General features: G+C 47.0%; 1 protein-coding gene across 3 annotated transcripts in view; it reads right to left on the bottom strand.

The window, feature by feature from the left end:
• LOC140629083 (F-box-like/WD repeat-containing protein TBL1X) overlaps window positions 1–20734 on the bottom strand; it is a 212219-nt gene that overhangs the window by 135190 nt on the left and 56295 nt on the right. The gene's annotated exons all lie outside the window — the stretch shown is intronic.

The raw sequence follows: 20734 nt of genomic DNA, 5'->3' as shown, positions 1-20734 counted from the left end.
GGGACAGGGAGGCCAGACTGTAGAAGCCAGCAAGTGCAAACATCCTGTGGTGAGAATGACCTTGGCAAGAGGGAGGAGGCCTAGTGGGCGGGGTGAGTAATAGCAGGTCCCAGAGGACTTGAGAGCCCATGGAAAGGAAAGTGATCCTACACAGGCCCAACGATGCCTTATTCTTCACCCAGCATCAGTTAATGAGAAAAGAAAATCTGATCATTCAGCTATTAAAAGAAAAAAAAAAAAAAAACACCCCCTTCAGGGGTTCCTATCATGCTCAGGACGAAATCCAGAGAAGCTCTTGCTCGGTAGAGACCCACTGGTGGCTCGCAGTGCCAGCTGGAAAGAGGAGCATGAAACATGGACGACAAGGACAGCAGATGGCAAGAAACCACACGGTCTCCTCTGCCCCTGCTCACCACCCGGAAGAAACCTAGAGAGGCTTCCTGGAGGCAGCAGCATTTCTACAGGCCCATGGAGTCAGGCGAGGAGGAAGAGAAGGGAACTGCAGCCTGAGTGGTGCTGGAGGCCACAAACGTAGGCCAGAGAGCAACGAGGTTGCTAAAAACGTCAGGTGATGCTCCTGGGGTGCTCGGGGAGAGGGCGTGTGGGCAGCAGAGTGCCGGGACGCCAGGCAGCGGGGAGAACGGGTGCCCCGTCCAGCAGAGGGGAGAGGAGGCCACCTGCGCAAGATGCCCCTACAGACGGTGCGCTGCCAGCAGGGGTGACCCCGAAATAGCAGCCAACCCACAGGTCCACCCAGGCAGGAGCCAGGGCCCCCCGCTGAGCCAGCCAGTTCTCTTTTTTCATTTTCTCTGAGCTAACAAGGGCTCATGCCCCTGACAGCCGACGCTCAGAGCCCTGCACTGTGTGAAATGCTGACACAAGGTGCCAGATGGCCGGTCCACTGCCCTACCCTGCTCTGTCTTCATTCCACAGCAGCAGTCTCACTTTTAATACTGTTGTACTAAAAAATAAAAATAAATAAAAAATAAAAAAAGGAAAGGGGGAAAAAAGAAGGGCAGGTTTACAGGCCTCACTTTGCTCCTAATTAATTATAAGAAACTCTCTCTGGACCAGAGAGTCCTCGGCTGTGAAATGAGGGTATTAAATTATTTATGAGGTTTCATCCACACATGAAAAAATCTGAGGAACCATTTTCCTGTTGACTTCCCTTGTAAATTCGAAGGGAAAACACTTGCAAAGAAGTGAACCAGAAACGTGCACAAGAATGCTGGGCGGGGGGGGGATGGATCTGTCTGTCCTGCAGCCCACTGACCACAGAACTATATCCTAAGGCTGCTATATTTTCCCAAAGTGGCCATAATGATTAACATTTGCACCCCAGAGAAATTCAAGTTGTACCATCATGAAAACAACGCAAAAAATCCAAAATATGTTTTCAGAAGCCACTGAGCATAACAGAGAAGCTGCAATTTCCTTCTGAGTCCTTTCTTTTTTTAGGGAACCCTGAATTAACCGGGCCAAGAGCCAGAGGCTAAGCCGGGTACTGGCCTGAGGAGCCAGAGAATTCTGAGCACTTCATTTGCTATGAGGTTCGAGTTCTATGTAATGAAGCTGTTGTTTCCTCCATTACAACACTGAATAGCATTTTTATGTATGGTGATGATTCATTCAATAACAGATTTTAAATCCTTTAAATCAGTGGTTCTCAAATGGGGCTGTCTCTCAGGGGACACTGGGCAATGTCTGGAGACATTTTTAGTTGTCAGGACCGGAGGAAGAATGCTCTGGGCCTCCAGAAAAGCCAGGGATGCAGCACACAGCATTACCCTTCTTAGCAAAAAAAAATTATCTGGCCCAAATATCAATACTGCCAAGGTCAACCACACTAAAGTTTCTCTAATTTTACAGGAGATACATCCTGTATACTTTCATGTTCCAAACCACATTTATTCCTTTCAAAGTAATGCAGGTACATTGTTTTAAGAAGTAGGGGATCCCTGGGTGGCTCAGCGGTTTAGCACCTGCCTTTGGCCCAGGGCACAATCCTGGAGTCCCGGGATCGAGTCCCATGTCGGGCTCCCGGCATGGAGCCTGCTTCTCCCTCCTCCTGTGTCTCTGCCTCTCTCTCTCTCTCTGTCTATAATTAATTAATTAATTAATTAATCTTAGGGGGAAAAAAAGTAAAATACAGGTGCACCTGGGTGCCTCAGTGGTTGAACATCTGCCTTCAGCTCAGGGCATGATCCCAGCGTCCTGGGATCAGGTCCCGCATCGTCCTCCTCACAAGGAGCCTGATTCTCCCTCTGCCTGTGTCTCTGCCTCTCTCTGTGTGTCCCTCATAAATAAATAAAATCTTCAAAACCAATAATAAAAGTAAATTACAGGTGAGGCAAAAAGACTCCTCTTTTTACTTACAAGCTTTTTATAGCACCATCTATCCGCAATTCTACTTCCCAAAGCAACAATTTTCAAATCTCAGAACTGTTTGTATTATTGGCAGTGACCCTCAGGATGACTTCCATGTTTCTAAATAATCTGCTTGTAATATTCCCTATCAGCTTTAGATATTACTTGATTTTTTCACACATAAATGAGGATTCTGGTTATTTAAATTCCATCCTCAATCCTTGCTCACCCTACCATTTTCCTAATAGTCTAATAGTTTTTGGTTAAACCTGTATTTGAGGGACGCCAGGGTGGCTCAGTGGTGGAGCATCTGCCTTTGGCTCAGGGCGCGATCCCGGAGTCCCAGGATGGGGTCTCACATCGGGCTTCCTGTGAAGAGCCTGCTTCTCCCTCTGCCTGTGTCTCTGCCTCTCTGTCTCTCTCATGAATAAATAAATAAATCTTTTTTAAAAAAATCTGTATCTGACAGATACTATTTTGGCAGTGGAACGGGCACTGCTGAGGAGCAAGCAATATAGTATGATTATGATTCATTTCTTATGCAACCCTTTTATTTTCCTGGGGTTACTAATTGCATCTGTTTCTTATTTCCTTAGGTTTTTGGGTTTTTTTGTTTCTTTCTATCCTTTGGGAATTCATGCAGCATTGTCCACAATCTTCTGATTCAATTTTTCACGTGATCAAAATTCTCAGATAATCTGTTAGCTCTATGGGTTTCCCCCTCAATCACTCCTACATCACCCAAATATTCACTCATTAGACCTTCTGAAATTTCATCTCTGTTCAGTCTGCACCTGTCTGTATTAGGCCTGCTACAGAGTTCATGCCACCTCAAAACCACAACATCTTGAAAATATATTGTCTCTTTTGGTTTCTAAGATCCCAAATCTCTCCCTTTCTTCGTTTACTCTCTCAATTTGGTTGGACACATTCTCTAGTAGATTTCTGAGGAGTGATGTGTAAAGGCTGAATTTCACTGATATCCTGAATATGTACAAATATCTTTATTCCACCCTAATTAACAACCAGTAGAGGAATGACTTTAGAATCTGAGTGAAAATTATTTGCATAGAATTCTATACTCAGTCTCTTTTCCAACTTCCAATCCTGCTACCAGGAAACCTAATATCATTCTGATTCCAGATCCTTCATATGACTATTAAATCCAGGATAATGCTTAGATACTGACTTTATCTCTAATATTCCAAAATGACAAATATGAGCTTTCATGTAACAATTTTTGGGGGGATATGCTTTTCATTCTCTGTTCTAGTCACTGGTATGAAATTTCTCTCTTCTTCAGATTTAAGATTTTTTCCACCCTCTCTTCCTTGGAATAGCTATTAGACAAAACTCTGAATAATTATTTCTCATCTTGGGATCCCTGGGTGGCGCAGCGGTTTAGCGCCTGCCTTTGGCCCAGGGCGCAATCCTGGAGACCCGGGATCGAATCCCACGTCGGGCTCCCGGTGCATGGAGCCTGCTTCTCCCTCTGCCTATGTCTCTGCCTCTCTCTCTCTCTCTCTCTCTCTCTCTCTGTGACTATCATAAATAAAATTTAAAAAAAAAAAAAAGATTTTAAAAATAAAAAATAAAAAAAAATTTATTTCTCATCTATGTGTTAAAACTTTCTGCACTAGGTCTTCACTGACCAATAAAGTATGCGGCTACTAAGTGCTTGAAATGTTTGGCTAGTGCAATTGAGGAACTGGCTTTTAAATTTTATTTAATTTTAATTAATTTAAGTGTAAATAGTCACATGTGGCCAGGGCTTACTGTATTAATACAAATCTAAAGACTATGACAAATAGGGGAAAAAACCAACACAGGAGAAGCAGTGTCTGTAGCACCAACTCTAAGATGATAGTAAACATCAGAAAAGGGGATCCCTGGGTGGCTCAGCGGTTTAGTGCCTGCCTTCGGCCCAGGGCGCGATCCTGGAATCCCGGGGTCGAGTCCCGCATCAGGCTCCCGGCATGGAGCCTGCTTCTCTCTCTGCCTCTCTCTCTCTCTCTCTCTCTCCCTCTCTCTCTCTATCATGAATAAATTTTTTAAAATCTTAAAAAAATAATAATAAAAATAAAAAAATAAACATCAGAAGATGTTAAGATGTTCAGAAAAAGAAATTGAATGTAATTTCTTTATTTTTTATTTTTTATTTATCCATGACAGAGAGAGAGAGAGAGAGAGAGAGAGGCAGAGACACAGGCAGAGGGAGGAGCAGGCTCCATGCAGGGAGCCCAACACGGGACTCATCCTGGGTCTCCAGGATCATGCCCTGGGCTGAAGGCGGGGCTAAACCGCTGAGCCACCAGGGCTGCCCTGAATGTAATTTCTAAATCCTCACAACTATTTTCAATATGAGGTTCTAAGACTTCATTCCTTATGGCCTCCTTCCTCTTAAGAACTTGAAGACCCCCTACTACTTCTGTATAGTGGGTGCTCTAGGGGATGGAGACTGAAAAGGCATACCAGGGCAATCTCTGGGCATTCATTTACTCACTCAACAAGTATCACCAACATAATAAATTGTTATCCAGACATTGTATTAACAATGACCATGACACAAAACAGAACCTCAAAAATTGAAAAACGGAAACCTCAAAAATTGAAACAAAAACAAGACTCCCAAAGTTCTGGGCACCCAAGCCAAAGCCAATGAGCCTACTGTTTCATCTCAATCATTGCGAACCAACTTCTTTTTTTTTTTTTTTTTTTTGAACCAACTTCTTTAAAGCTAGTGCCCACCATACAGAGGCAGGTACCAGGTGTGTACTGAAAACAAATTAAGAGCAAGCTGAATACCCAAAGAAAGTCATTATTTTTTTCAGCTTTGAAAAAAAGAAACAAACTAACTAACTAAAAAACAAACCTACTAGCACTATGGGAATAGGGAAATAAATGTTCAGGGGGAATCATTCATTTTTTAAGGATCAATGGGGAAACACATTTTCTTCATCTAGTCTTCAGATAAGCCATTTAATATCTATTCATACCTGCAAAACGTGACATTTTATTATATTTGTCAGTTTTACAAGTTTAGCATAAACTATTCAAAAAGGAGAAAAAACGGACAACAAACAAGATGCTTATATAAACTTGATTTCTTTTTTAATCTATTATGATGCTAATAAGATTTTTGAATTTGTATAACCAGCAAAATCAATGCTTCTAAACCCATACTGATGCATCTGAATGCATATGGTTAGACGCTTACATCATTTACCCACCACCCCACACCAGTAGAGTCAACCATATGCCACTCACAACAAATAAAAAGTGGGTTCCTGGCTCAAAACTATGATATACCAGATTCCATACAGAAAGACCAAGACATGATTTGTCATATGAAAATCTGATATGAGATAAGGAAATGGCATGACCCAATTGGGCTTATAATCATATATAATCTCTCTAGAGCCAACACCACCAGAGAGAAAACAAACCCACAGCAAATTTTAATAAGCTATCAGTCGTACAATATTTGTTTCTAAGCATTTATTATTATTTAAATTAGAATGATAAATTACATTTTACTTAATGGCATGAAACTAATCTTCAGTGAGAAAAATAACCACATTTAAAGAAGACCTATTAAAGTATTAGGATAGCATCTTTTTTATTCAGCAAATTGTCAATCAACAGTGATTTGAATCTCTCCCCTCAGATATAATAGCAAAGTGTATGCAGATAATCCTCACGTGACTCTAATCAGTTTTTTGTTTATAGATGACATAGTGCATCATGAGGTAGAAATGAATCCCAATTAATCTCTTCCTCATCTCCCCAAGCACCATCTCCACATTTTGCAGTGAGCATTAAGCATAATTTTAGATGTAATTGTCAAGCACATTATCTATTCACTGAAATTATGATAAAAGTTTCTGAACACCATATGGTCCTAGTGTTCACATTTCAGTTTCTATCATTTGCCAAACACATGCTACCCCCACTCACCTGGAAAGGTCAATTATACTGCCTTCGATTTCACTGAACAATGCGGCAAGCAAATCCCTTTTGTGAAACAATTAAATTCAATTATTTGCTTACATAAATACCTCAAACTTTGGGACACCAATATCAACAATCAGCTAATTGAAGAACTAAGTATTAAAATACACACGTGCACACACACGCACACACCTCTTCCTATTCACGAAGCACAGTGCTTCCAGTGTCATCTCCACATTCAGGGTATCAGGAAGATGTCCCAACTAAAAATTCAGGGGTGCCTGGGTGGCTGGGTCAGGAAAGCATCTCCATCCCTCAGGAGCTGCTCAGGTCATGATCGGAGAGTGCCAGGATGGAGCCCCAGGTCGGGCTCCCTGCTCAGCACAGTCTCCCTCTCCCTCTCACCCTGCTCTCGCTCTCTCGCTCTCTCTCTCAAATAAATATATAAAATCTGTAAAAAAAAAAAAAAAATCCCAAATGAAAAACTAAGACTAGGAACACCCAACACTCTTACACAAAGACACTGTAGCTTCACTGTATCAAAAGAAATTGAAGAACTCTTATAAAAGCAAACCCCCAACCATCCAACTTTCTAATGCATACCCCTTTGGAGATAGATGCCTTCAAAATAACTTTTAAACCCCAGGCTTTCCCAAAACTGGAATTTTTGAGAAGCGTTTACTTATTTTTTTTTAAGATTTTATTTATTTATTCATGAGAGAGAAAGAGAGAGAGAGGCAGAGACACAGGCAGAGGGAGAAGCAGGCTCCCTGCAGAGAGCCCGACGTGGGACTCGATCCCGGGACCCCAGGATCAGGACCTAGGCCGAAGGCGGCGCCAAACCGCTGAGCCACAGGGCTGCCCGCATTTACTTATTTAAGTAATGTCTACGCCCAACGTGAGGCTTGAAGTCACAACCCTGAGGTCAAGATCACAACCCGTGCTCACCCAAATGAGCCAGCCAAGCACCCCTGGAATTTTTTAAGCGTCAAATTCAACAGCTGGGAGGAAGGGGCCACTGGGAACTGTGATGCAGTTTACACCGAGGGTGACTGCTGCTCCAAGGGTTTAGATGGGCGGTTCTCCACTGGGGTGACCGCGCCCCCCAAGAGCCCAGGGCAAGGGCTAGGGGCACCGGAGGCCGCCACCCGGGTGGGGCGCTGACACACTCTCGAGGCAGGCCCGCCCGGGGGTCACACTCCCCAGCCCTGCACCCTTGGAAGGACCGCGCCGGCCGGGCCAGGAACTGCATCACCGTCCCCACCCCTGCCCACTGCCTGCCAGCCCGGGAGCCCACGGCGGGGCTCGATCTCAGCACCCCGAGATCGCGACCCGAGCGGAAACCAGGAGTCAGACGCTTAACCCGCGGAGCCACCCAGGCGCCCCTCTGCGCTCATTCTTTATACTTGTTATCGGGAGACATTTAAGAACTTTTGCTTCTGTAACCTCATTTTCCCTTCCTGTTTCTCACCAAAGTTATGGAGCACACTCAGAGCTCTGAAGTCCCATTTCCCATGGAGCATGCAGGAAACGGCCCCACTGCGCTGGCGGAGACCGAAAAAGAATTTCTACTCCATTCCATGGACCTTCAAGCCGAAGAATTTATTTTTCCTAAATGGTGCGGGCTTTTTCCCCAGGAAAATGAAATAAATGACTCCAGAGTGTTGCTAATTGTTATGAATTTTTCTTTCCTAAATTGCTTTTATAGAACTTGAAAGGCCTAGAAAGCTCTACCTGGGGTCTGCTCACCAGCTGCTTTTGCCCACATCTCCATCATACTAAATTTAGAAATATACTCTGTCCCGTCGTACACCAGCAGGAAGCAGCCAGATTAAAATAAGATGCTGCTAACACAGGAGAATTCAAAAGCTATTGTGAGCCAACAACCTCCAAGAATCCACACTGCACTCATTCACTAAATACGCAGTCTTTCTCCACCAGGAAAAAGAATAAAGGACTTGAAGTGGATTCCAAACACACACACACGAGGAACAGTAAAATAATTAGCTGGGGAATCAGAGCAAAGAGAAGGTAAAGGCAGTAAGAAAGAGCTAGAGCTGGGAGATGAAGACCAGATGCAAAGCCTACGAGAAGACACAACTTTGCCTCAGTTGCAAGGGAACTAAAATCGGATTCTGAGTTTCCTAGCCATCTATTCAAAGAAACAAGTATGAGTAGATGTTTGTATCCAGAAAATGAAAAAGATAATTAAAAACACAACTTCTAGACTGGATACACGTGCACAATTTCTCCCAGGGGCCCCAGGGAGGGAAAGTGTGGGCTCTGTCCAACCCTGTTCTCAGTAAATGGGGCCCAGGACACGTTTCATTGGGTTGCTGCTTCTAATAATTCTTCATGTGAGGTAACTACAGAACACCGAAGTGTAGGTAAATAAGCCAAGTCTGAGCGGATAAACAACATGGTAGCGGTGTGCACATCTCCCCACAGCTGGTATGACCCCAAGGATACATTTTAGAAGTGCTCAGAGTCCCAACTGGGCTGCGGGTCTCCCGGGGTCACAGCAACACGCTGTGATATATTGTAAACACATTTCAATGCCAATAAATATACCATTTGTATAACATCATTTTTAACAGTTGCCTAGGAACCCACTGTATGGGCTAAATAACTTTTTTCACCATTGCATTCAACTCCTGCTATTTTAAGCAATGGCTCGATAAATAAGGAGAACCATTTTTTAAGTGTCAAAAAATTGTGTGGGCCACCTACATAAAAAATGAAAGCTGTGCTCTTATTACCTAATGTTTAAGGAAGAAATACCTAATGGCAAGACTACATAATGGCAGTAAGTTCAATGATGCCTTTACGATTATTTGTGCTTCCATCAATCACAGTTGGGACTCTGTGCGTCTGCAGGACAGCAGCACGTATGAGACAACTGGCCACAGTCCGTAAACAATGCCCACAGTGAGTACGTACGAACACACTTCCAGGTTTCCCGGGAAATAATCACAAAACATCTGACATTTAAAACTTTTCACTAATTTGAGAATTGCAGGAAAAATGTAGAGTCCAATAAGACTTATTTCAGGACAGCAACATATTCACTCATCTTGGTGTTTGAGACGATTCTGGTGGATCCCTTTCTTTTAAGGTAATGAGGAACAGTGTTGCCTTTCATGCTCAAAAGTGTCCCAATGTGGACAATAAATTAGGGGACGACTCTAGATGCTAGAGACAAGAAGATGGCCCAGGCTCCAGAATGACAAACTAGGAACGCCAATATTAAACCTGGAAATCCTCACATGGCAAAGTGGGCGGGAAGGGCCCTTGTTTGGAACCACGTGAATCATCAAAGGAAGCTTCCTCCATCTGCTCTCTTGAAATAGTAACGTCAACAAACTCATCAAACGTAATGACCGCACTTCATCCTTCCCACTCCTCAGGAACATCTGGCATTCCTCCTCCACTGGCTAATGCAATGGCCACACATCCAGGTAAGTGGGCCCAGAGCATTCGAGCTGGATCATAAACTCTATGAGGGCAGAAACTGCATCTGTTTTTAGTTCTTTAGTAGCTGGCAAGTAGTAGTCACCCAATAAATATGTGTTGAATGACTCAACCTCTTTCTGTTTCATAACTACTCTTTCTCAGATTGTTTCTCTGGCTCTTCTTCATCATCTCATCCATTAAATGTAAGCACATCCCCCAACGCTCTGTTCTTGAATCTTTTCCCTCTAGCTTTGCTCCCCTGCAATTATCATCTAAGACGGTGGTCCTCTTTGCAGGGAGAATTCTCAAGCTCTATTTCAAGGCAGTATTTCTTCCACCTGCCTTCCACCTGGGCCACGTCCAGCACCTGAAATTTCAAAGGCGATCTTCACTTTCTCCCCAGCCTCACATTAGTATGTCTTCTGACCCATCCTTTGTTACCCTTCACTCCCACACCCCAAACTCTGCTGTTCCCACCATCGACTCACTCCTTTCTCTCTGCCATCCCCCTCCCAACATTCCCTCAAATAAATGCCAAGTCCTATGACTGCGATCCCATGGAATCTCTCTCTCTCCATGTTCATTTAGCGCTCTGTACTAGAAACAGCTGACTGTATCCCTTGTAATCACTCCAAGACATAGTTCTAGGGGCACTTAGATGGCTCAGTCAGTTAAGTGTCTGACTTCAGCTCAAGTCATGACCTCAGGTGCTAGGTTTGTGCCATATGTTGGGCTCCCCGCTCACCAGGGAAACTGCTTTTCCCTCCCCTCTACCCTTCCATCCACTTGTGCTCTCTCACTAACTCTCTCGAATAAATAAATAAGATCTTTAAAGAAAAAAAGAGAGTTCCTGGTCTCTCAACATTTACATTACAATCAAGCATGGTCTCTATAGCACCTCCCAACAGGAGACTGACAAACCAATGGTGGTGTTGCTGTCCTCCTTGCATTAGAGCTTGTTTGAAAAACCTGCCTTCACTCCAGGAGCTTCAAACTTCAACCTGTCCCCCAAAAATTCAAGGTCTTCCAGTAAGGTCTTCAGAAGTACAGAATGATGGTTAACAACCTGGAAAAGAACTTCACTCTCAGTCTGGGAACTTCTCTCCTGAGACAAATGGCACAGAACCCACACTCAGTGGTCCATACTCATATTCTGAGCCTAAGCCCTGGCTTCATGGGCCCTTGGGCAGGCACTGCCCCACAATTTCTTTCTCTGTTGGGAATCATTCATTAATTCCTTTATTGTCTCATCCACTGAGACCAACCTTTAGGCTGGCTACAAGGCACGGATGCAGACGACCAGCCCAGTTCCTTTCCTTAAGGAACTTGTAATCTCTGAAGCAGGTAATGAAAATCCCTCGTTTCCTAATTACTCAACGGGGGACGCTGTAGGCGTTTTAATAGAGGCTCAAAATTTTCTTTGAGGTATGATAACAAGTGTTGGTGAGGATATGGAGAAACTGGAATGCTCATACATCCAAGGGAGGAAGGCACTATGTAGCAGCCATTCTGGAAAACACTCTAGCAGTTCCCCAAAAAGTTAAACACAGTATATTCATATGGCCACGCAATTTCGCTCTTACACCCAAGAATAATGGAAACAGGTTTATCCAAAAACCTGGAAGCAAACAAACATGCATGGCAGCTCAGCTTATTCATAATAGCCAAAGAGTGGAAATAGCCACATGTCCATCAAATGATGAATGGATAAGCAAAATATGGTCTGTTTATAATGAGAGCATCATTCAACAATTTAAAAAAAATGAAATACTCATATTACAACATGGATTTGACAGCATTATATTAAATGAAAGAGTTCAGACACAACAGAAACATATTGTATGATTCCACTTATTCGTAATATCCAGAACAGGCAGCAAATCCAGACACACAAAAGATTACTGGTTGCTAGGGCTTGGCAGGGAGGGGAAGACTGTCAGTGGGCACAGGATGTCTTTTGGGGCTGATAAATGTTCTAAAATTATACTGTGATAGTATCTGCACAATTTGATGAATTTACTAAAAAAAAATCACTGAATTGCACAACAGGTGAATTTTGTGGTTAGAGCATTTCCTATAATGTCAAAAGCATAATTACCTAATTTAACTTGGTAAGAGGCATACAGAAGGGCTTTCTAATTCAAATTGCACCTGAACAGTAAATTTTATTGAATCAAGTCACATTTGACAGAACATGATTTTCAGCTGCTTTGCGATGGAAAACCAAACTACGTAGTTAGACGTCACAACAGGATCCAGAAGACGAAACTCACTAGGACAGCTGCTTATTAGGAGTCAGGAATACAAATATGAAGCCCTCCCGTTTAAGAGGATTTTAAATTCAATATAAGTAGATTAAGAAATTCAATTTTCTGTTGTGACATATGACAAAAGCTTCAAGAATGACAGTAAAATGTATTTTCCAAACTGCCCAGTAGCTAATGAGGCTGTTGCAGAGCTTTTTTCCAGACAAGCAGGAGGTTCAGGGGTGCTAAACAGAGGTCTACAACTCACCCCCTTTAATTCTAGCTTATTTCTGTGAATACACTCTTCTATTTCAGGCTGAACCACCACTCTAAAATCAGAATTTTGTAAAGCCACTACTGTTTTCCCAGGTTCTTCAAAGGGACATATTCAAATCTGGTCAGTCTTGGCAGCATACAGCACACGGGTAGGGTCGGTGGAAAGGACAATCTGCAGCAGACCCATCTCCCGGCCAAGCTGTGTTTCTCACTCGAAGAGGAAGAGGCGGCCGTCGAAGAGTCAGCAGAAGTCCTGGACCCTGATCTGCTGCCACTTCTTGGCTGGGCCCCCTGGTCCCGGCCTATTCAACTCTGGCTGTAACATCAGCTGGCTTATCCATGGTATTGGTTTCCTATGGCTGCTGCTAGCAAACGGGCACACACTTAGTGGCTTTAAGGAACAGAGATTTGTTCTCTGGGTTCTAGAGGAATGATGTCTAAACCGGGTCAGAGGGATGTGTTCCTTCGGGAGGCTCCAGGGCAGAATCCAGGTCTCACCGTGGCCAACTTCTAGAGGCCGCCAGCATCCCGTAGGCCGCGGGCCCCCGTCCCTCTGACCTCTGCTTCAGTGGACACACTTCCTCTCGGATGCTGGCCCTCCTCTGCTCTCCTCCGCGTAGAAACACCTCTCTGATGACTGTGGCCTAATCGGAGGTCTTTCCATCTCAAGATCCTGGAGACCTGCTCCCAGGTTCCAGGACTGGGACTGGAACACCAGTCGAGGACCACTGCCCTGCCTGCCACAACTATCAATCAAGGACCATCTTAAGAAATGGGAGGAGCACCTGGAGTGTATGAAATGTAATTCAGTGTGCAGTGATGGCAACAGAAACAGTGGTTGGACACCGGAATGATATCCTTAGGACTTTGACCGGTAGCATAGCTGTTCCTTGGTAGACAACTGTGGTCAAGGGGGTGGGCACGTGTGGGCTGCCTTGCACACTTACTAGTTTAGGTTGGCCTGATATCAAGAACCAGAGGTGGGGGCAAGTCTGGCCAGCTCCACCTCAAAGGAGCTTGACCTCAGAAGGCACACAAACGCTGACACCTTACTCATTCAAGCCCCACATGCACTCTTACCCCCAAATCATGGATTAATGGACTGAGGCCAGATGATTTTCCCAAGACCACAGAGCTGCACAACACAAAGGCTGGGATCTGAATTCCAGACCACTCCCTCTTCCCCTACCTGTAAACGCCATCTTCCCCATCTTCGTCGTCGCCTACAAGGTCAGCCCAGTCCCCAAACACTTCTACCCCCTTTTCCCTAAAACACCAAACCAGAAATATATTATCTCGAAGCCAGAAGAAATGCGACCATGAGATTTACAGGCCCAGATGGAGGCCCACTCGAGGACTCAAGGCAAGCAGGGCCAAGCTATGCCCAACGTGGCCTCGTCTCTTCCTGGACACCACACGCCTCACCTCCTCCCTCAGCTAAGGCCTGCAATCCACATGTCCAGCAGATCTTTACGGGGAGCCCAGAAACAACCACATGACCCTCGCAGCTCCATCCCCTGCAGTGGGGGCCACCAGTACTCGCCTGCCCCTCTGACCAGATCTGAGGTTCTCATGGAGCAAAACTATGCTCTGCAACTCCAGCACCTGCTGAGCACCTGGCATAGTGTCCTCATGAAGCATCCGCATCATGAATCTATTATTCTCTTTTTCTTGAGCTCCCTTTCCAAAGCTAAACATGGAGAGATACCCTCCCCACAAACCGTCTGGAACACAAGCATTCCCCAAAACTATCATGTACCAATACAATTCCTTCCCTATGATTATAGGGGGCTGCATGTCTGCATAAGAGTCCCTATGTATTTACCCATCACTGCTTTTATAGCAGGAAGCTGTAAAGGGAAACCTTAGAACATAACCCATTTGCAAGTGCAAAAGAAAGTTCTGTTGAGGGGCACCTGGATGGCTCAGTGGCTAAGTGTCTGCCTTTGGCTCAGGTTGTGATCCTGGGGTCCTGGGATCGAACGTCACATCTGGCTCCCCTTGGGGAGCCTACTTTTCCTTTTTTTTTTCCTACTTTTCCTTCTGTCTCTGCCTCTCTCTGTGTCTCTCATGAATAAATAAATAAAATCTTTAAAAAAAAGATTTTCCATTAAAAAAATTTTTTGTTGTTGAAATACACCACGCTAAAAATTAGAACGTTGTAAACTACATTTTGAAAAATAGAAATCAACTCTACTTCAGACCCCTGAGCAGAACAGAAGAAGCCCTCTGGTCTTAATATCACTGTCACCAACCTCATCAACATGGTATATTCAACAGTGCCCCAAAATTACAATACCCTGGGCAACTGTGCGGTATTCACCTTAAAGGTGGAGACCGTGGCACACATCCCATGGCATACACCATGTGTGCAGAGTGAGCACTGTTCCGTGTGTACACGCACATGTGTATACATGCATGTTTGACATTTAAAAACTTAAGAGATGGGGACGCCTGGGTGGCTCAGTGGTTGAGTGTCTGCCTTCAGCTCAGGTGGTGATGCTGGGGTCCTGGGATCGAGTCCTACATGGGGCCCCCCGCAGGGAGCCTGCTTCTCCCTCTGCCTGTATCTCTGCCTCTCTTTCTCTCATGAATAAATAAGTAAATAAAATCTTAAAAAAAAAAAGTTATGAGATGAAGCTCTAAGACATTCTTCAGAGCGTTTAAGCTTTGGCCCTATTTACATCTGGGGCCAGGTTGCCGTGGAGGGGGGGAGCTGTCACGTGTCCTCTAGGACGTCTAGCAACATCCCTGGCCTCTCCCCAGGCGATGTCAGGACTATTCCCTCCACTCTCCAGCTGTGACAACCACAACTGTCTCCAGACACCTTCGGATGCTCCCTGGGGAACACAACTGCCCTTAGTTGAGAATCGCTGCTCCAAGCTACCGACGAGTCCGCAGTGTGGCCTGACACTATTCAAGGCATTCACAGTCCTTGAAATGAGAACAATCTGCTTTCCCAGATTATTATGAATTACAACCAGAATTATCTTCTTTGAGAGGTCTTAAAAATGCAATAAATTCTGCATTACACTTTTCTGACCTACATTCCTTTAAAACAACTAAACTATACACTCTTACGAAAAAAATCTGCATTTTTCCATGCATAAAAAGTCCGTATTTCACCAAGATGATTCTGAAGAGTCTAACAAAACCCGAAATTGCTTCCTTTCATTAGCTTTACGCTGAAGCCCGCAATCAGGGAGAGAGCCCGGGAGGTGGTCTTGCATTAACCCAGATTCCATCTTCCCCGTTGACCGACATTTTTCTAGCTTACATAAATACTGCCTCTAAATTACTGTTTATTTTCATTCGGCTTGTGGACAAAGAATCAAATGGATTGCTGGAAACAGAGTCTACATCAAAGATCTCATTTTCTCCTTCTCACGGCGACTCCAGAAAGGACTGTCACGCTTTGCTCTAGCTCCGCCTCCTCCTCCCACGAGGGCCCGAACCTGGGGAGCAGAACCCCAGAGCACTACTTCTGGGGCCTCGGCCCCGCAGCGCCCTTTGCAAGCGACCCCGATCAGAAGTGAGGGGGACTCCCGGGGTGTGCCAGGCCAGGCGGGGCTCGGAGAGGGCACGGGCCACACGCGTCCCCGCTGCCCTGCGCCCTCGGAGCTCCAGGGCGCCCTGCCCCGCGTGGCAGCGCCAAGCCAATGAAAGTGTCCTTCACGCCGCTTTTAGGAAGCAGGGAGCCCAATGCAGGGCAGAGGGGAGCCAGCTCGGTACTTACTCAGTTTCTCCAAAATTCCAAAGCAAACTTCGCTGTTGCACATGACTGAATCCAGAGCCAGAGGGGTCCGGACGGCAAGATTTCTGTACGGTGAGCCCCACGTACAGGGAAACCCTATGCTCGGGGGGCGGCGAGCGATTCCCCTTACTTTTACTCACCAAACATAAGAATCCGAGTGGCTCTTATGCCAGCTCGGGACGCAGGACCTCTGACACTTGTCTAGAAGGTCTAATTCTATGGAGCTGGGGTCGGCAGACAGTTTCTGGAAAAGGCTAGGTGGGAAACCCAGCTGGCTTTGGTAGCCAACATCACACCTGCTCCGCGATGACAAGAAAAAATTTCCCCCAGATCTGCACTGACAACATTCGAAATCTTATGAACACCATTTCATATTTTCCCCGTGTCACCAAACAGGCCTCTCTTTTGATGTTTTTCGCCCGACCACTGAAAAATGTTCCAAACCACTGTCAGCATGAAGGGCGTATAACAAGACGTGGGGGGCTGTGGGGGGTGGCTGGGGCTGCCATCGGAGACCCCCGCTGTGCAGGGGTGAAGGAGCAGAGCCCACCGCCGGCTCGGCTCGGGGCCTGGAGAGAAGACAGGATGCTGCCCCACAGCCACGCCACAAGGCCCCAGAGGAAGGGAGGGAGGGAAACCCACACTTGGACATCCGGGAGGAAAAGCTTTCTGAGCCCAGAATGGGCTTTTTGTATTGTTTCTGCTAAGAATGTTAGGCCAGGGGACTACTGATGTCTTCAAGCATGAGAAAAGTGTGGGATTTTTTATATAAATGACACTTCTTACCCATAAGCTTTGCGCCTTATTTTTTAGTAGTTAGTCTGTATGAGTACAAATGGAGGTTGGTGTTGCTCCTTGTACTGCACGCCCATCAATGTGGACATCAACTGATCACACGTGGCCTGCTGGAGGTCTTTTCATCACGTCTTTGGAGAAACGCTTACAATTCTCCAAAGCAGCACCAAAAATCCTACACAGCGAGCTTAATACATAGTACAATATTTAATACTAAAACAGCACAGACAGGATGCTTTGATAAGGATCAGTTACAAAACCTACTTAAGGAGATAAGATTTTCTTTGTAGAAGAATTATCGACAGATCTTCAAGGGGCAGGGCTTTAAACACAGTACACAAGTGCGGGGAGGAACACAGAAATGCAGCAGAAAGTAGTGAATATGGATTAGGAGGGGCGGCACCCGGGGAGTCAGTCAGCTGGGCGTCGGACTCTTGCTTTCCGCTCAGGTCATGTTTCCGCTCAGGCCATGATCTCAGGGTCCTGAGATCCAGCCCCGTCCTGCTGAGCTCCCCGGATCAGCGGGGCGTCTGCTTCTACCTCTCCTTCTGCCCCTCCCCCAGCTCTCTCTCCCTCTCTCAAATAAATAAATCCTAAAAAAAAAAAAAAATCAATTAGGAGATGAGTGAGCATGGGACTCTGGAGAACACCTATTAATAGAGTTTGGACTTGTAGACCATGCAAATGTTTTTATATTACAAATAGTCTTACTCTCCGAAGGTTGGAGGCGGGGGAGGGGAGGGCAGAGAGAAAAAACAGAAGGGAAAGGAAAAAAAATCACCACACAATAAAGACAAAGCCAATTTGGCAGAATGCTAACAACAGACGAAAAGTATTTATGAATTTTTCTCTAGGCTCAAAATTTTTTTGAATATCAAGTCGGGAGTAAAAAAAATGCATCAACTTTGGCTGTACCCAAGTTATTCTGCTCTCTGACACCAGCTCCACTTGGCCATTGTTTGTTTTCAGCAAAAACACCTAGTTAAATCAGTCTTCATATTGAAATAGTTCAAAATGCCCTTATTAAAAAAAAAAAAAAGTGAGTTTGCACTTGCGTGGGGCTTGGCATGGATAGCCCACCACACACTTCCACAAGCATGTGTGGACCCTGCCAGCCAGGGTCCGGGACAGATGTGACCAAACCCTGTCCCCTGCAGACTCAGGAAGGCCGGGCATTGTACAGTCGACCTAAGAATCAAAATAAAAACTGCGCCAGAATTTCCACAGACAGCACATCCACAGGCTGTCCAGCTAGGCCCCCTCCCCAGAAAGCTTCCCAGACCCCATGGGACAGTTCTACTAACCATACTCTCAGGTGAGCAAGTACCTGATGATCTAATATTGGAATTCTGCAGTAATTCACGATAGCCTTTACGTGCATTTGTCATGCTACGTGGTGGTACCTGCGTGAGGCATTCGGTGAATAGGTTTCTCAGTCCTTGCCATCATCTAGGCCGGGGACCTGGTGGTTTGGATTTTTACTTTTTTTTTGTTTGAAGATTTATTTATTGATGAGAGACACAGAGAGAGAGAGGGAGAGAGAGAGGCAGAGACAGAGGTGGAAGGAGAAGCAGGCTCCACGCAGGGAGCCCAATGCAGGGCTCAATCCCAGGACCCCTGGGTCACGGCCTGAGCGGAAGGCAGACGCTCAACCACTGAGCCACCCGGGCGCCCCTGGATTTTTACTGTTTTTAAGGACACAACAGATTGCTCCTTTAAACATACGAGTTTAAAGCCTAGTGAAGTCTGCACAGAACCTTCTGTCTCCAGGCAGCCTGGGTCAAGGTCAATGACCTCCCTACAGAAGCTGCCACCTCTGCCTTTCCCGGAGACCACGTGGAAGAGTACCTGCAACTCCCTCCTCCTGAGCTAAAGCACTTCCTTGAGGGAAACCCCAGTTGACAAGTCACAGCTGAGCCAGACCCACGGCCCCGACGTGAGAGGAGACTGGCGTGCGGAGTGCACGCTGAGGAGCAGGGCCTGCCGCACCCCACGCGCACAGGGCTGGAGCACCCTGCGAGCCTCTGGGTTCCTGATGAGGCCCCATAAGCTGCCTCCTGAACGGCGCAGCCGGGGAGAGCTTCCTGGGGGGCACGCAGAGCGCCCCCCGCCGGCCGTGCGCTCCCGGGCCCTCGTGCTATAGATGCCATCCCCCACCCCCCCCACCCCCCCCCCTGCTGCCTCCCTCTCCCTCACCCTCGACCTTCCCTGCGCTCGGTTAAATCAGCACCCATGTTGCCAGGTCTACGTTCCCTGCTGCCACCAAGAACGACAGCGTGTGGCCGTCGATCCCGGCCTGGAACCCCAAGTCGGCGCGGGACTGGCCAGATCCCCAACGGCGCAGCGCGCCGGCCCCTGGAGCACCCCGGGGAGAGTCCGGGCAGGGGAAGGAGGGGCCGCAGCCCCCTGCGCCTCAGCTCGCCTGCGGTCAACGCTCGGCCCGGCCTGGACGCCCACCGGGGAGGGTGCCCACGGGGGGGCACCAGGACGCCCAGGAGGCCGCGGGGGACAAAGGCGCAGGGCACCTGCTCACCAGCAGGCAAGCGCACGCGGTCAGCCCCCCCGCAAGCCTGCTGCACGACAAGGGAGACCCCGGCCGGCTTGCAGGTGGCCCCGACCGATCGGACGGCCAATGCGCCTGCGTCCCTTCAGCCCACGGACTTCCTGCCCCCGCCGGCCCCCGCCGTGGTCCCCCCACACCAGGGACACACACTGACACAAGCACTGCGGCGCGTCAGCCCATCAGGTCCGGGCACGCAGGGAGGCTGAGCAGCAGGCACCCTGGACCAGAACCCCACGGCCCGGAGGGGTCCCCGTGTCAGTGGGGACTGCAGCGTCACGTCCCTAGTCCCCAGAGAACAGGGCAGCAGAGCAGACTGGCGACCGCAGGCACCTGCAGGCCGCGAGCACAGACGACCACGGAGGGGAGACCACGGCCTGGGTGGACGGCCCAGGGCTGGCACCGCATTCCTCCTGGGGCTCAACGGCGCCGTTTCCGGGGAGACCCCGCCTAGGAGTCCTTGCGCCCCGGGACTCTGCTGAACACCAAGGATAGAGAGCGGCGTGGAACCCCATTCTGTCCGCAGCGGACACGGAGGAGGCTGTAACCACCCCTTGTCTATCCCGCTTCCTGACAGCACCCCCATTTCTTTGGGGAAAATGTCACAAGCACCCCTGAGAACAGGAGAACGGATCGTGGCGCCAATGAACCTCCAGTGCCTCTTGCTCTGGCCTCTTCCAAGGTTTTAGGAACAAAGCAAAGCGTTCAGTGATAAAAATTTGCAAGAGCAACACAGACTGGCTTCAGGCCACGGCTAAGTCCCCTTGTCCTTCCACTGTCTACCCCACAGAAGGTGACAACTGGGAGGGAGAGCTACGGTGACGCGCCGCGTTGTGGCTCGGCGGGCTTGAGCTACAAGGCTCCCGAGTACTCCCATATGGCTGTGTCGCTGCGAGCTGTGCGGGCCTAAGGATGCCTTCTAGGAAGGCTCTATTTTAGGATAAACCACCCAACGTCAGGACCCCATGGGCAGTGCCAGCCAGCACATCAGGTTGTGAAACTGTGTGAGGACAAAATGAGAAACGATTAAGTGTGAGGGAAATCCTTCCACAGACATTTTATCAGGTATTACATCATTTATCAATTTTTATCATTTGTCAAATAAAATACTAGAGGTTTTCCAAAATTTAACAAGCCGAAAGTCCACATGCCATTACCCGTAAGAGGTTGTAAAGCATCGTAACAGCAGCAACAAGCGGTCACCAGGCTACAGGAAACCCTGGACCATCCGTTTGCCCCATAGAAAATGTCTCACAAAACCAGGGCCATTCCTAAGAATACGCAGCTTAAGAAAAAAAGGGGAAAAAACATGGACACACACCAGTCAATTCT

The sequence above is a fragment of the Canis lupus genome, chromosome Y (genome assembly GCF_048164855.1).
Source record: "Canis lupus baileyi chromosome Y, mCanLup2.hap1, whole genome shotgun sequence".
In the NCBI taxonomy this organism is placed as follows: domain Eukaryota; kingdom Metazoa; phylum Chordata; class Mammalia; order Carnivora; family Canidae; genus Canis; species Canis lupus.
The sequence above is the reverse complement of the archived record's forward strand: the minus strand, read 5'-3'. Positions and strand labels throughout refer to the sequence as shown.